The sequence below is a fragment of the Siphateles boraxobius genome, unplaced genomic scaffold (genome assembly GCF_051911475.1).
Source record: "Siphateles boraxobius isolate OS27281-9 unplaced genomic scaffold, OSU_SipBor_1 68, whole genome shotgun sequence".
Taxonomy (NCBI): Eukaryota; Metazoa; Chordata; class Actinopteri; order Cypriniformes; family Leuciscidae; genus Siphateles; species Siphateles boraxobius.
The window spans coordinates 11,600,580-11,613,828 of NW_027509195.1; the positions used below are offsets into that span (position 1 = coordinate 11,600,580).

General features: G+C 44.6%; 1 long non-coding RNA gene across 1 annotated transcript; it reads left to right on the forward strand.

The window, feature by feature from the left end:
- The first annotated feature begins 2,868 nt into the window (after nucleotides 1–2,868).
- On the forward strand, nucleotides 2,869–11,160 carry LOC143723055 (uncharacterized). Its single transcript, XR_013197023.1, has 4 exons — nucleotides 2,869–2,923; nucleotides 10,424–10,491; nucleotides 10,819–10,875; nucleotides 10,969–11,160. It is a non-coding gene; the product is annotated as an uncharacterized LOC143723055 (long non-coding RNA).
- The last annotated feature ends 2,089 nt before the right edge of the window (nucleotides 11,161–13,249 follow it).

Consider the following 13,249-nt stretch of genomic DNA (forward strand, 5'->3'; position numbering starts at 1 on the left):
TTTTTTAAATTAAAAGGAACACATCTTTGTTTCTCCTTCCAATTGAACGCTACTGTCAAGGATTTACTGCGTTTTAATCTAATCACAAAATCGGAATATTCACAAAGCACTGCGATATCTCCCAGAAGCAGCCAGCCGTTCATTTTTAAATTTGTGTAATTTACTCCCAAATAGCAGGCTGAAAAACCCGTGTGAGAGAAAGAGGCCGAATCAGTAAGAAGCACGGAGAATAATTTATCATGGGATGAGTGTCATTTGAACCTGCGATTCAATTAAACTGTATGTTTAATTTTGCCTCAAGATCAAGAGTTAAAAAGCCTATTAAAGTGGCTCTCTTGTTGCCGAATCGATCTGTTATCAGCATGTCGAGGAAATTCGAGAGGCTCTCTGGTGAGCATCTCTATCTATGACACACTGTCAGTATTGTTGAGGGGGTTGTGCCGTCGATGACATTATTCACTGCATCATAGGACAGGTGGGTATGAACAGGGAATATTATAACAATAATAACCACCCCCGTGTTCATAACAATAAAAATAACAAGCGTAATGGTTTTTAAAGAAGCCACATGACTCTTTGTAAGTAGCATTATCGTTGTTTTTTCCCACACAGAAACACAAGACGTCAACAGTGCTTAACCTTCACCTTTGTAAGTATTAAATTGTTAAATGATGATTTAATTATGATCTCATGGGCTTAGACTAACAATGTCCTCAGCGTCTTGTTTTTGAGATGTGTTAAATCTGCTGCAATATCTGTATGGTTTTGCATTGAAGTAACAGACAAAAATATATGAATGTCTCTGCATTCGATAACAAAATATTTAAGAATATAAAGACATATAGCATAAAGTCAAGCAGAATGTTGTTCATCAATTCCAATGATAATAGTAAATGATGTTTGTGCTGTTGTTTTCTAATCAAAAATGATTAGTCATTTCCTGAGGATCATGTCATTAAGGACCTGGCTTTTGCTGTTTAACAAAATTTTACAGAAGACTATCACTCTTTAAAGAAAATGCACTATATATAACCTTAAAGAGTTCTATCAGGCGTTTCATATAGAACCTTTTAGGGGTTCCCATTAAACATGACAGTATTATTGCCATAATTTAAGACAATAAATAACTTTTTGGCATTGAGAATTCTTTAAAATTGAATCAACAACCCTATGATTCTACAGAACACCATTTAACCTTTTTTTTACCTAAAAGGATAAACGGTGCTATTGAGGACACAGGAAAAACAACAACAAAAAAATGACCACCAATTAAAAAATATGCACAAAACATTTTTTTTTGTAGGTTGTTTTAATGCCACCATAAAATACAATATTACTGTTTTGTATTTTATATCTCATTTTTATTTTATTATATGTAATTTATATATCATAATAAATCTTTAATCTTGTAATCCTATAGCTTTATTCTGAAAAATGTATTATTTGAATCTCGTATAATGTCTATTATGACAGCATTATGACTTTATTTTCCTCATGGAATGATTTTATTCTTGAAATCCTTAGATCCTTTTTTGTTTTAACATAGCACTACAATGTTGTCATACACTGCCCGTCCAAAAAAGAAAAAGAAAAAAGTCGCTGTTTGGATTTAAATAGGCAAATGCGTAAGAGTCTATGATTGGATCATTATTGCAGTCATTATTATGTTTCTAGCATGTTGTATGTTTTGCAACAGTTCTTCTAACCCTAATTGATGGAGTGTGTAGCTTTTCATTTTTTAAACAACCATGAAGGAAGACGTATCATGGCCATATTCCAGAAATACAATGTCAAGATTCATCAGGCTCATGAAAGAATGGTTGGGAGGAGCATGAAGAATCATTTTCACACATGAATTGGCACCTCTGAGTCCAGACATTAAATTCATTGAGAGTCTTTGGGATGTGCTGGAGGAGACTTTACAGAGTGCTGGACTCTTGCATTGTCAGTACAAGATCTTGACCAAAAATTGAGGTACCTCTTCATGGAAGTAAATGTGATGTTATTTCCATCAAGAGGTGCATATATTTTTGGTCAAGATCTTGTACTGACAATGCAAGAGTCCAACATATAACATGTTATAAATATAATTAAGTTTTGCCAATTTAAATCCAACCAGTGACTTTTATCCGTTATTTTACAAATGTAAAATGGGAAATGAAAATGTATTGCCCACAAGCACGTTTGAAATGAAGACTGAAAGTATTGTGACTCTTTGTGGATTTCAAACGTTAGTGGAACATGTTCATAGTTAATGTGATGAACTACACTTGTGGTTCCTCTGCTTGGAAACCTACGTGAGATAACGTCAGCCCCTTAAAAATCACTTTAAGAATAGTCAAGAAGGCTTCTCACATTTGCCAAAAAATTAGTTTGGCCTTTGATTTAAAATTTTGCAATGACATTCAAACACTTTGAAATGTGACTTAATTGTCCAAATGCATTTCGGAGATGCTGTATTATTATTATTATCCTAATGATTATAATAAGGACTGCTTGTAAATTAAATGAATAGTTCTTCACTTGCAGTGATCTGTGCGGCTGTCTTTGTCAGTGATTCTGAACTTGAGTTGGATGGACCGTGGCGCTCTGATCGTGGCCTGATAACCAAAACGGATCAATATGTGTGTTGTAAAGGTTAAATGACGCTCTGTAGTGTGTTGTCATGGTGCAGCGTGAGTCAGGATGAATGATAAGAGCAGCTCGAAACTACAAGCCACTAACAGGACCAGAAATGATGTTATGAGTTAATCAGAAGAAAGATGCAGGCTTTAAAATCTCTGCTTGTTGAAATGAGAAATGTGTGTTGAAATTTCCCCCGTGCGCTATGGATTTTTTCAGCATTCCCAGGCTGTGTGTTGCTGACGGCGCTCCTGATGCCGCTGTGTTCTTCTCCAGGAGGATTAGACACTTCCTGAATTACGTAAGTAAGCTAATGAGCTACACACACACACACACTCACGCACGCACGCACGCACGCTCATGCACACTGCAGTCCCTGTAGGGACCTCAGACAGACAGTCTATCCTCTCTCCCCCGGGCTTCTCACTGCATGTTATATACACCAGAGAGAGAGAGAGGAATACATGAACTGTATCGTGTATTCAAGGACGCAGAGACAGTGTAAAAATGTTTGTGACTATCACTGTTTATCTTTAATTATTCTGATTTGAAAAGTTTACTACCAAACTATTCGTACTCTTCCTGCAGTATAGTGTGTGAGTGTATATATGTGTATATATATATATATATATATATATATATATGTATGTATATATATACTGTACATATAGGTGTGTGTGTGTGTGTGTGTGTGTGTGTGTGTGTGTGTGTGTGTGTGTGTGTGTGTGTGTGTGTGTGTATATATATGTACATGAACAAATTTAGTCTTTTTCTTTCTACTATTTTTCTTTCTATATTGTTTTTCTATCTAGCTCATGGGATTTGTCCTTTTTATTGCTTTAAAAGAGGAACCGTATATATAAAAACGCATGTTTAAAAAAAGCATCTGTTGATTTTGATTCATATTAATATCTGTTAACTTGCAAATGTCACCAAACCATTTTAGTTTACTATGTTCCCTTTCGAGAGGTCTCTCCTATTGCGTAAGTAGCTTACGCTATGGGAAAACTCCTTTTCTCGAGAATATTGAAGTCTTTATGTAAAACGCATTGCAGCTGCACAGCTGACAGCAATGAACGAAGGCAGCTCGGTCATTGGCTGTGCTGCGGCAACTTGCTCGAACCAATGACGGGGCGACTCTGAATGCGCGACCAATGAGCGCGCTTCGCGCCCGCGCGCGTCAGAGCCCGCCAAGATGGGCGTGGCCAAGAGCTATATATTGGGCGCCCCGTCATGAGAGTTCTTTAGATTTAATCTCCTTCAGCGAACACCTTCTTCGCTGGATCCTCCGGATTATTGAAGCTTCGCCGTCGAAAAGCATACCAGCGGGATTTGCTACGAGGACGTCGGCACCTTCAGCCGCCTTCTAACGCGATCCTACTGAGCCATCCGGCGTACTGCTCACGCAAGTATTTACATCTGTTCGCTCTGCGACACTTGTAAAAGAGCAAATTTTCCAAGGCGTTGTTTCAAATGCCTTCCTGCGCGTCGTGCAGAGACCTTCTCCCGGACGGGGATCGTCACATCATCTGCGCTCGCTGCCTGGGCCGGGACCACGCAGAAGCTGCTTTGACCAAGGGCGGATGCCCCGAATGTGACGACCTGGGTCTCTCCGCACTGCGGGCTCGCCTCGCCGCTTTCGCCGTGAGCGAGCCCATCGCCGCCATCCCTCTGTTCGAGCCGCGCACTAAGAAAAAGCGCCGCTCACAGAGGCTTCCTGAACCTGAGCTCAGTGACGTCACGCCGAGCCAGTCTCCGCGTGCTTCACCGCCGCTCTTGCCTTCCCCACCGCCGGTTCAGTTCACCCAGCCGGACCCACACCCCTCTAGCAGAGCGGTGGGCCTTGTGACTTTCGGCGCGTCCGAGGACGACGGGGGAATGGATGACAGCTTGTCAATCGACGCTGCATCGGACGACTGGCCGGGCTCCACTCTCGACCCCGCCCCGTCGACGCTAGATAGCGCGAGCGGGGGCTCCACCATGGATAGCGAGATTATCCGCGTTCTCTCTAAGGCCGTGGAAGACCTCGGGCTCGATTAGTCTTCTCCCGAAGAACCAACCCGGAGCCGACTGGATGAGTGGTTTCTGCAGGGGCGCCAGCAGGCCCCTCGGCAAAGGCCTTCTCCCTTCTTCCCGGAAGTTCACGACGAACTCACCAAGTCGTGGAAAGCCCCCCACTCTGCGCGCCTAAAGCCTTCTTTTTCTTCCTCGCTCTCCTCTGTGGACGGCGCGAAGGAAAGAGGCTACGAGGGAACACCGCCCCTCGAGGAGGCCGTGGCCAATCATCTCTGCCCGCCCTCCACCACCGGATGGAAAGCCAAAGCTTCCCACCCCTCGAAGCCCTGCCGCACTACTTCAGCTCTCGCCGGTCGCGCCTACGCCGCCGCCGGCCAAGCTGCATCAGCGCTTCACTCTATGGCGGTACTTCAAGTGTTCCAAGCCAAGCTTCTCCGCTCTATGGACGAGTCTGGCCCCGAACCCGAAGCCTTTAAGGACCTACGCAGCGCGACTGACATAGCCCTGCGAGCCACGAAGGCCACCGCCCAGTCTATCGGCCGTGCCATGGCTAATTTGACTGTTCTCGAGTGCCATCTGTGGTTGACTCTGACTGAGATGAAGGACGCGGATAAGGCGCCATTTCTCGACGCGCCTATCTCCACCAGCGGGCTGTTTGGACCGGCGGTTAAGGGTTTCGCCGAACGCTTCACTGAGGCCCAGAATGCTTCACAAGCTATGCGGCATTTCCTGCCCAAGCGCTCCAGCTCATCGCAGAGCAGACAGAGGCCGCCGCAGCCGCAGCGGGCTAGAACAGCCCCCACCGCCTCTCAGCCCGCGCCTCAGGCTGACGCTCGACGCCGCTCGCGCTCTCACAACCGCAAGCCGCCTTCTGAGCGACGGGGTCCTCGGCCCAAGATTGTGCTGAACCCCGAGCCTCGAAAGCCGTCCTAGCCACAAGAATGAAAAGAGAGAGTGCGTGTCTCGCAAAAGCCGGACCACTCTCTCTGCAAAAGCTCAAGCATTACCCAGTCCCCTTACAGGCGGCTGGATATGTTCATACAGCAGTCAATGGGCCAGTCACAGAGCTCGCTCACCTGCAAACAAACGCCGTTTTTACGGCGACGCACAGAAAACACAAGAAGAGTCTTTTTCTGCCTGTGTCACTAAGGGTTCACATGTCCACAAAGTGTGCATTCCCAGATACTGTCAAAACAGTGCCAAATTCATTCCCAGCTCAAGCTGCGCACCCCATGAATGTAGATCACGTGCCTACGGTCATGTACGCACCACTACACACAAGCACTGTTCACACAGTTATAAATTCATCCCCAGTAAAAGCGGGAAACATTATAAAAGTGACGCGTGTGCCTACCACTGTTTAGGCACCCCCACTTATAAACACTGTCCTTACAGTGTCAAACACAACCCCAGCCCAGGCTGCGAGTTTTACAGACACAGCGCGCGCTGCTGTAATCACACACGCGCCCATTCACTCAGCTGCTCAGCGCGCGCCCGCGCCTCTGAGAGCTATGAGCTCAGGCGATTCGCTGGCCGGGTCCCTGCGTCACAGCGGCCCGCCCCTAGCCTGTATTCAGCCCATATCTGTACACGCAGCGGCATGGGAAAATATTCCAGATATGCCGAAATGGGTATTGAATATAGTAAAGCACGGATACTCGCTCCAGTTCGCTCGCAGACCACCACGTTTTACGACTGTGGTCGAGACGAAAGTGAGAAAAGAGTGCTCACATGTTCTACGCACCGAGGTGCGCAAACTAATAGAAAAGGGCGCTGTGGAAACTGTTCCCCCCTCTCTGAGCGAGGCAGGTTTTTACAGCCGCTATTTTCTCGTCCCGAAAAAGGATGGCGGTCTCCGCCCCATCCTAGATCTCAGACACCTGAACAAAGCACTAATGATTCGCTCGTTCAGAATGTTAACAACCAAGCATATCCTCGCGCAAGTACGCCCAGGAGATTGGTTTATCTCAGTGGATCTGAAAGATGCTTACTTTCACATTCCAATAGCGCCTCATCACAGGCCGTTTCTGAGATTCGCTTTCGAGGGACAGTCGTACCAGTACACAGTACTTCCTTCGGCCTGTCCCTGGCTCCCCGTACATTCACGAAATGTATGGATGCAGCACTTTCCCCCCTAAGGCGAAGGGGAGTGCGAATACTGAATTATCTCGACGATTGGCTGATTCTAGCACAATCAGAGAGTCAGTTAATAACACACAGATCTTGGATTATCAGCCATTTAGAATGCCTGGGTCTAAGAATCAATTTTGCAAAAAGCATACTATCTCCCAGCCAGAGGATTTCTTTCCTGGGAATAGTTCTAGACTCGATGCAAATGACAGCGCGTCTCTCATCAGAGCGTGCGCTCACCATCCGGCGCCTTGTAACATCATTCAGGGCGGGCGCGCTCGCCCCCGTCAAGCAGTTTCAGAGGATGCTCGGTCTCATGGCCTCAGCATCGGCCGTACTCCAGCTAGGATTGTTGCATATGCGCCCTCTCCAACGCTGGCTCAAGAGCCGCGTCCCTACTCACGCGTGGCGTTCGGGCCACCTTTTAATCAGAGCGAACCACGGCTGTATAAAAGCCCTGACGCACTGGAAAGCCGCCGACTGGTACCAGTCAGGCGTGAGTCTGGGTGTGAACACAAGGAGAAAGATGATAACGACAGATGCCTCCAAAATAGGTTGGGGGGCCCTTTACGAGGGCAGGCCTGTCTCCGGCTTTTGGTCAAACCCGGAGAAGCGCCTACACATAAACTGTCTGGAAATGAAAGCGGTCGCTTTGGCTCTCAGAGCCCTGCTCCCACAGCTGAGAAACGAACACGTCTTGGTCCGAACGGACAACATGACGGTAGTATCGTACATAAATCGCCAGGGTGGACTCAGGTCGAGCTCCATGCATTCAATGGCCAGGAGACTCATTTTATGGTCCCAGCACAACTTGCGCTCGCTGAGAGCAGCGCATGTGCCAGGTGCCCTGAACCAGGGGGCGGACATGCTATCCAGAGACAAAATTCTCCCAGGAGAATGGGCTCTCAACCCGCTGACGATTCACTGGTTATGGAAAACCTTTGGCAAAGCGGAGATCGACCTCTTCGCCTCCAAGGAGAACGCGCACTGCCCTCTTTTCTTCACGAAAAGCATGGATGCGCTCGCCCAGAGCTGGCCGAGCCGTCCCTTATATGCCTTTCCCCCGATCGCGATGCTACCGCAGGTCATCAGTCGGGTCAGAGAGGAGAAAAACGCAGTGCTGCTGATAGCCCCACTCTGGAAGAACCAAACATGGTTTCCAGATCTGATGCAAATGCAATCTGCACCACGGCCGATTCCACTGAGGCCAGACCTCCTCAGTCAGGCCAACGGGATGATATTTCATCCCCGCCCCGATCTGTGGGCCCTTCATGCATGGCCCCTCAACGGGTTCCCAGGAACCTCACGAGCGGAGCACTAAAAACCATCGCTGAGGCGCGGGCGCCCTCCACGAGACGCTTATATGCCCAGAAATGGAAAGTGTTCAGTGTCTGGTGTAATGCCAAGGGCCTGAACCCTGAAACATGCGAGATTACGAACGTACTCGCTTTTCTACAAGGGCTTCTGGAGGCGGGCCGCGCCCCCTCCACGCTCAAAGTATATGTGGCGGCCATCACAGCATCACACGACCCTGTAATGGAACGTCCATTGGGAAGAAACGACCTAATTATTCGTTTCCTAAGGGGCGCTAGGAGGATGAACCCTTCACGCCCCCCCTCAGTGCCGATCTGGGACCTAGCTACTGTCCTAGACGCTCTTAAAGGGCGTCCGTTCGAACCACTCCGAACCGTGCACCTTAAACAGCTCTCGCTCAAGACTGCGCTCTTGCTGGCACTCGCCTCGGTCAAGAGAGTGGGCGACCTGCACGCGCTTTCGACAAGCGCTGCCTGCCTAGAATTCGGACCTAACGACTGCAGGGTCGTCCTTAGACCGAAACATGGGTATATTCCTAAAGTGCTCACCACTCCCTTCAGAGCACAGGTTATCTCCCTAACTGCGCTATCGTCCCCAGCAGACGAGCACGACGCTAATCTACTCTGCCCCGTTAGGGCTCTCAGAGTGTATTTGGAGCGTTCTGCCCTATTCAGACAGACAGAACAACTGTTTGTATGCTTTGGCGGCCGTACGAAAGGTTCCGCCGTTTCAAAGCAGAGAATCTCTCACTGGATAGTTGAAGCTATAGTGCTGGCTTATGAAGCTAAGGGACTGGGGAGTCAAAGCACACTCCACCAGGAGTGTGGCTTCTTCCTGGGCATGGTCGAGCGGGATACCGATCGAGGATATTTGTGCGGCGGCAGGCTGGGCCTCACCGTCCACATTTATCAGGTTCTACAACCTACAGGTCCCGACACTGCATTCCAATGTACTATCAGCATGATGCTAGTTGAACTACGAGTTCGTATCTAGATTATGTATGTGCTTGTGTCACACTGAGCGCCTTCTAGCCGCTCTGTATTCTTTCCCACATATAAAGCTCGCCTCTGCCGGCTAGTTGGATGATAACTTTGCTTTTTTAGCTCAGGCACCTGCCTCTGGCTATCATAAGGCGAAGTTCAGCACGCACGGCGTTTTGCATGGTGTTCCCATAGCGTAAGCTACTTACGCAATAGGAGAGACCTCTCGAAAGGGAACGACTCGGTTACTAACGTAACCTCGGTTCCCTGAGAGGAGGGAACGAGTATTGCGTAAGCTGCCGTGCTTGTGCTTGGTTAGTTCGCTTCAGTCGTTTTAACCTAAAGAACTCTCATGACGGGGCGCCCAATATATAGCTCTTGGCCACGCCCATCTTGGCGGGCTCTGACGCGCGCGGGCGCGAAGCGCGCTCATTGGTCGCGCATTCAGAGTCGCCCCGTCATTGGTTCGAGCAAGTTGCCGCAGCACAGCCAATGACCGAGCTGCCTTCGTTCATTGCTGTCAGCTGTGCAGCTGCAATGCGTTTTACATAAAGACTTCAATATTCTCGAGAAAAGGAGTTTTCCCATAGCGTAAGCTACTTACGCAATACTCGTTCCCTCCTCTCAGGGAACCGAGGTTAAGTTAGTAACCGAGTCGATTCTATGTCATTTACAGAATAGATTATAGCAATGTATACTTATTAAATCTCGACAACATACACATAAAACAAAAGATATACAACATATGACCACAAGTCGACTTGCATAGGCCCCATAAAGTTTTAAATATGGATATTTTTCTTACACGAACTCATCGCTTCACTTCAGAAGGCCTTTATTAACCCCCAGAGCCGTGTGTAGCACTTTAGTCATGAATAGATGTACTTTGATGGACTTCCAATGACACACACCCATTCACTCCCATTATAGCTGGGAAGAGCCAGGATTTTTTTGATTTATAACTCTGATTGTATTCGTCTGAGAGAAAAATATCATATACACCTAGTATGACTTCAGGGTGAGTAAATCATGGGCTAATTTTAATTTTTGGGTGAACTAACCCTTTAAGTGAAGCTGAGTAAAATTTTCTACATCCAAAAGTTTAATTATGACCAATACTGTTAATTATGACCAATACTGTATCAATTTGCTTTTGATATATATATATATATATATATATATATTAAATACACACGCCCAAATCTGTTATTACAGCATTGTAGTGACATTCATGTCTGCTCATCATAAATATGATCATTCTGACATGACTTGAAGACAGTAAATGACAGCATTGTGGGTATGTGGTGTCTTTTTTCAAGGTCAGCGCTGTTGTTAATTAATTTGTCTGATTCATTCCACAGATGTTGTCAGTCTTGAGGAGGATTGTTTGCATCTGAATACTCTCGTGTTCAGGTCGAACAGTAAGATGGTGAGTATTATTTCCTTCATTCAGAAGGCACAAAAGGACAAAACAGTCGTCCTTGGATCTGCCCTTTCACAAAAAAAAAAAAATCTATTGTGAGCGTTTCAATTGCAGAAACATGATGTATTGTTTTCATGGCAGCAATGAGCTTAGTAATTGTAATGAGTACGTATTAATTCCCCATTGATTGTCAAATATTTAGATTTACCCATTAATTAAAATGTGTACTTGAATGCTTATCTTCTTTGTTATATTACCTCTACTGTGAACAATTAGGATTTTTTTAAAGACACTCGCTTCCATAAGCTAATTGTTTTCTCTTTTTTTTCTCAGGGAGACTTTATCAGAACTGGCCACTAATTAACAGAAATCGCAGTAACTATTGCATAGGTAGCTCGTTAATTAATGGTCTAAGATGCAATTAAATTAAAGATGCACGTCCTAATTTACTAACCAACTTCTCTTAATCCTGTGTAATTTCAGAGGGATCTTGTTAAATCGAAAAGCAGAGTGATCAGGGTGGCAAAGTGCTAATTAAGCTCTAAATGGGGGGGCTGCATCAACAGAGCACGGGGATGATCCTTTGCTGTCTGTTTACATCACTGCAGTGCATTCTGGGAGGTCACCCCACAACCTGGGGCAGGCGTACGGTTCTACAGCTCTGGGAAAAAAAGCGTGTAAGACAGATAAAAAAACAGCACATCTAAATCCCTTCAGCTCTGTGTTTACAGACACAGATGACTTTATCTACTCTAATGTCATCAACATTTAGAGCAGGAAACTTTATTTCCAAGAACTGAAGCATTTCCACACAATACGTGACCGGTGAGTAATTTGTTACTGCAACAGAAGTATGTATGTGTGACATGTAAACTGTACTTACAGTGTACTTACCTATAAAGTACTATATAAGGTAACTACATGGGTTAGTGTTTGGTTATAGGGGTGGTTCAGGGTTAGTACCTAGTTATTACACAGTAATTGTATTTACTATAATAAGTACTTAGTATGTACATTGGGAACAGGACTAAAATAAAGTGCGACCAGCTCTCTCATTGGTGAGTCGTCGCTTTAATGTCTCATTTGTTTCTTAAAGGCAGAAATGATTAATTGAAGAGAATACAGACTTGTTTAAGGCTCTCATTTTTTGGACGAGAAAAAAAGAGTTTCAAAAGAGATCTCAATTATGTCTCAAACTGTACTCAGATTTGACTAGATGCCAAAGTCTCCCTCCAAAGGAGAGAAATCTCACTATCAACAAATCCTTAGTTTAAGGGTTAGTTCACCCAAAAATGAAAATTCTGTCAGTAATTACTCACCCTCATGTTGTTCCAACCCCTCTAAGACTTCCGTTTAAGATATTTTTAATTAAATCTGAGAGCTGTCTTACTCCTCCATAGGCTTCTATGTAGTTGAAACTTGCCGGCCCAGAAAATTAGTAAAGACATTGTTAAAATAGTCCTTGTGACTACAGTGGCTCAATCATAAGTTTATCAAGCGACGAGAATACTTTTTATGCGCACAAAACAAACAAAAATAACGACTTTATTAAAGTATTCATTTTCTTCTGTGTGGGCCTCTGAGTGAGTTCACGTAGTGTAACAGCGCAACGCTTCTGGGTTGTACGTCAGAACATAGGCTCACTATTGGCCGACGCTGGTCATGTGTTTGATGCGTGTGATGCTGTGAGAACGTAGTGAGCCTACGTTCTGACGCTTCTGAAGCTTCTTTCTCAGAAATTTCTTGTGAAGAAAAAGAGCTCAGTAATCTCGTGTCATCTCTAGTTTCAGAAAGTATCTCCAAAGATGTCTATAATTTTCCTGAATACCAAAGTCTGCAATTAGATATAAAAGATCTCTGAATGAACTAAAACATTTTAAGAATTTATTGTACTCAACATCAAGTTGTTGAGTTTCAAAAGAGATCTCAATTATGTCAAAGATACCATGGTCTGCTTCCAAAGGTGAGACAACTAAGGATTTGTTGATACATGAGTTCATAATGAGATTTCTCACCTTTGGGATTAGACCTTGGTATCTTGTCAATTCTGAGCACATATGAGACACAATTGAGGTCTCTTCTGAAACTCTAGAGGAATGACATGCAAGATGACTTTCTTTTTCTTTGGAGAAAACAACAACAACTTGATTTTGAGTTCAAGAAATTCTTGAAATGTTTGAGTTCATTCAGATATATTTTATATCTAATTGCAGACTTTGGTATTCAGGAAAATTAGAGAAATTTCTGAAACTAGTGATGATTTAAGAGATTACTGAGCTCTTTTTCTTCACAAGACATTTCTGAGAAAGAAGCTTAACTAAGGATTTGTTGATAAATGATGAGTTCATAGTGAGATTTTTTACCTTTGGAAGCAGACTTCAGAAGAGATCTAAAGAAATGTCTCAAACTATGCTCAAAATTTTCAATATACCAAAGTTTGCAATCAGATATCAGTGATTTCCGATTTATATATACAAAAAAAGTTTTTCATATTTTTCTCCTGAGAAAAAGACCAAAGTCATCTTGCATGTGGTTCCTCCAGAGTTTTTGAAGAGATCACAACGTCTCAAATGTGCTTAGATTTGACAAGATACCAAGGTCTGTTCCCAAAGGTGAGAAATCTCATTGTGAACTCAACATTTCTCAAATTCTTAGTGAAATCTCTCCTTTTTTGAATTATTTTTGGCTTGTGGGAGAAAAAAAGACTTAAGTCATCTTTTTTCATTTCTAGAGTTTCAGAAGAGATCTAAAAAAAATGTCTCAA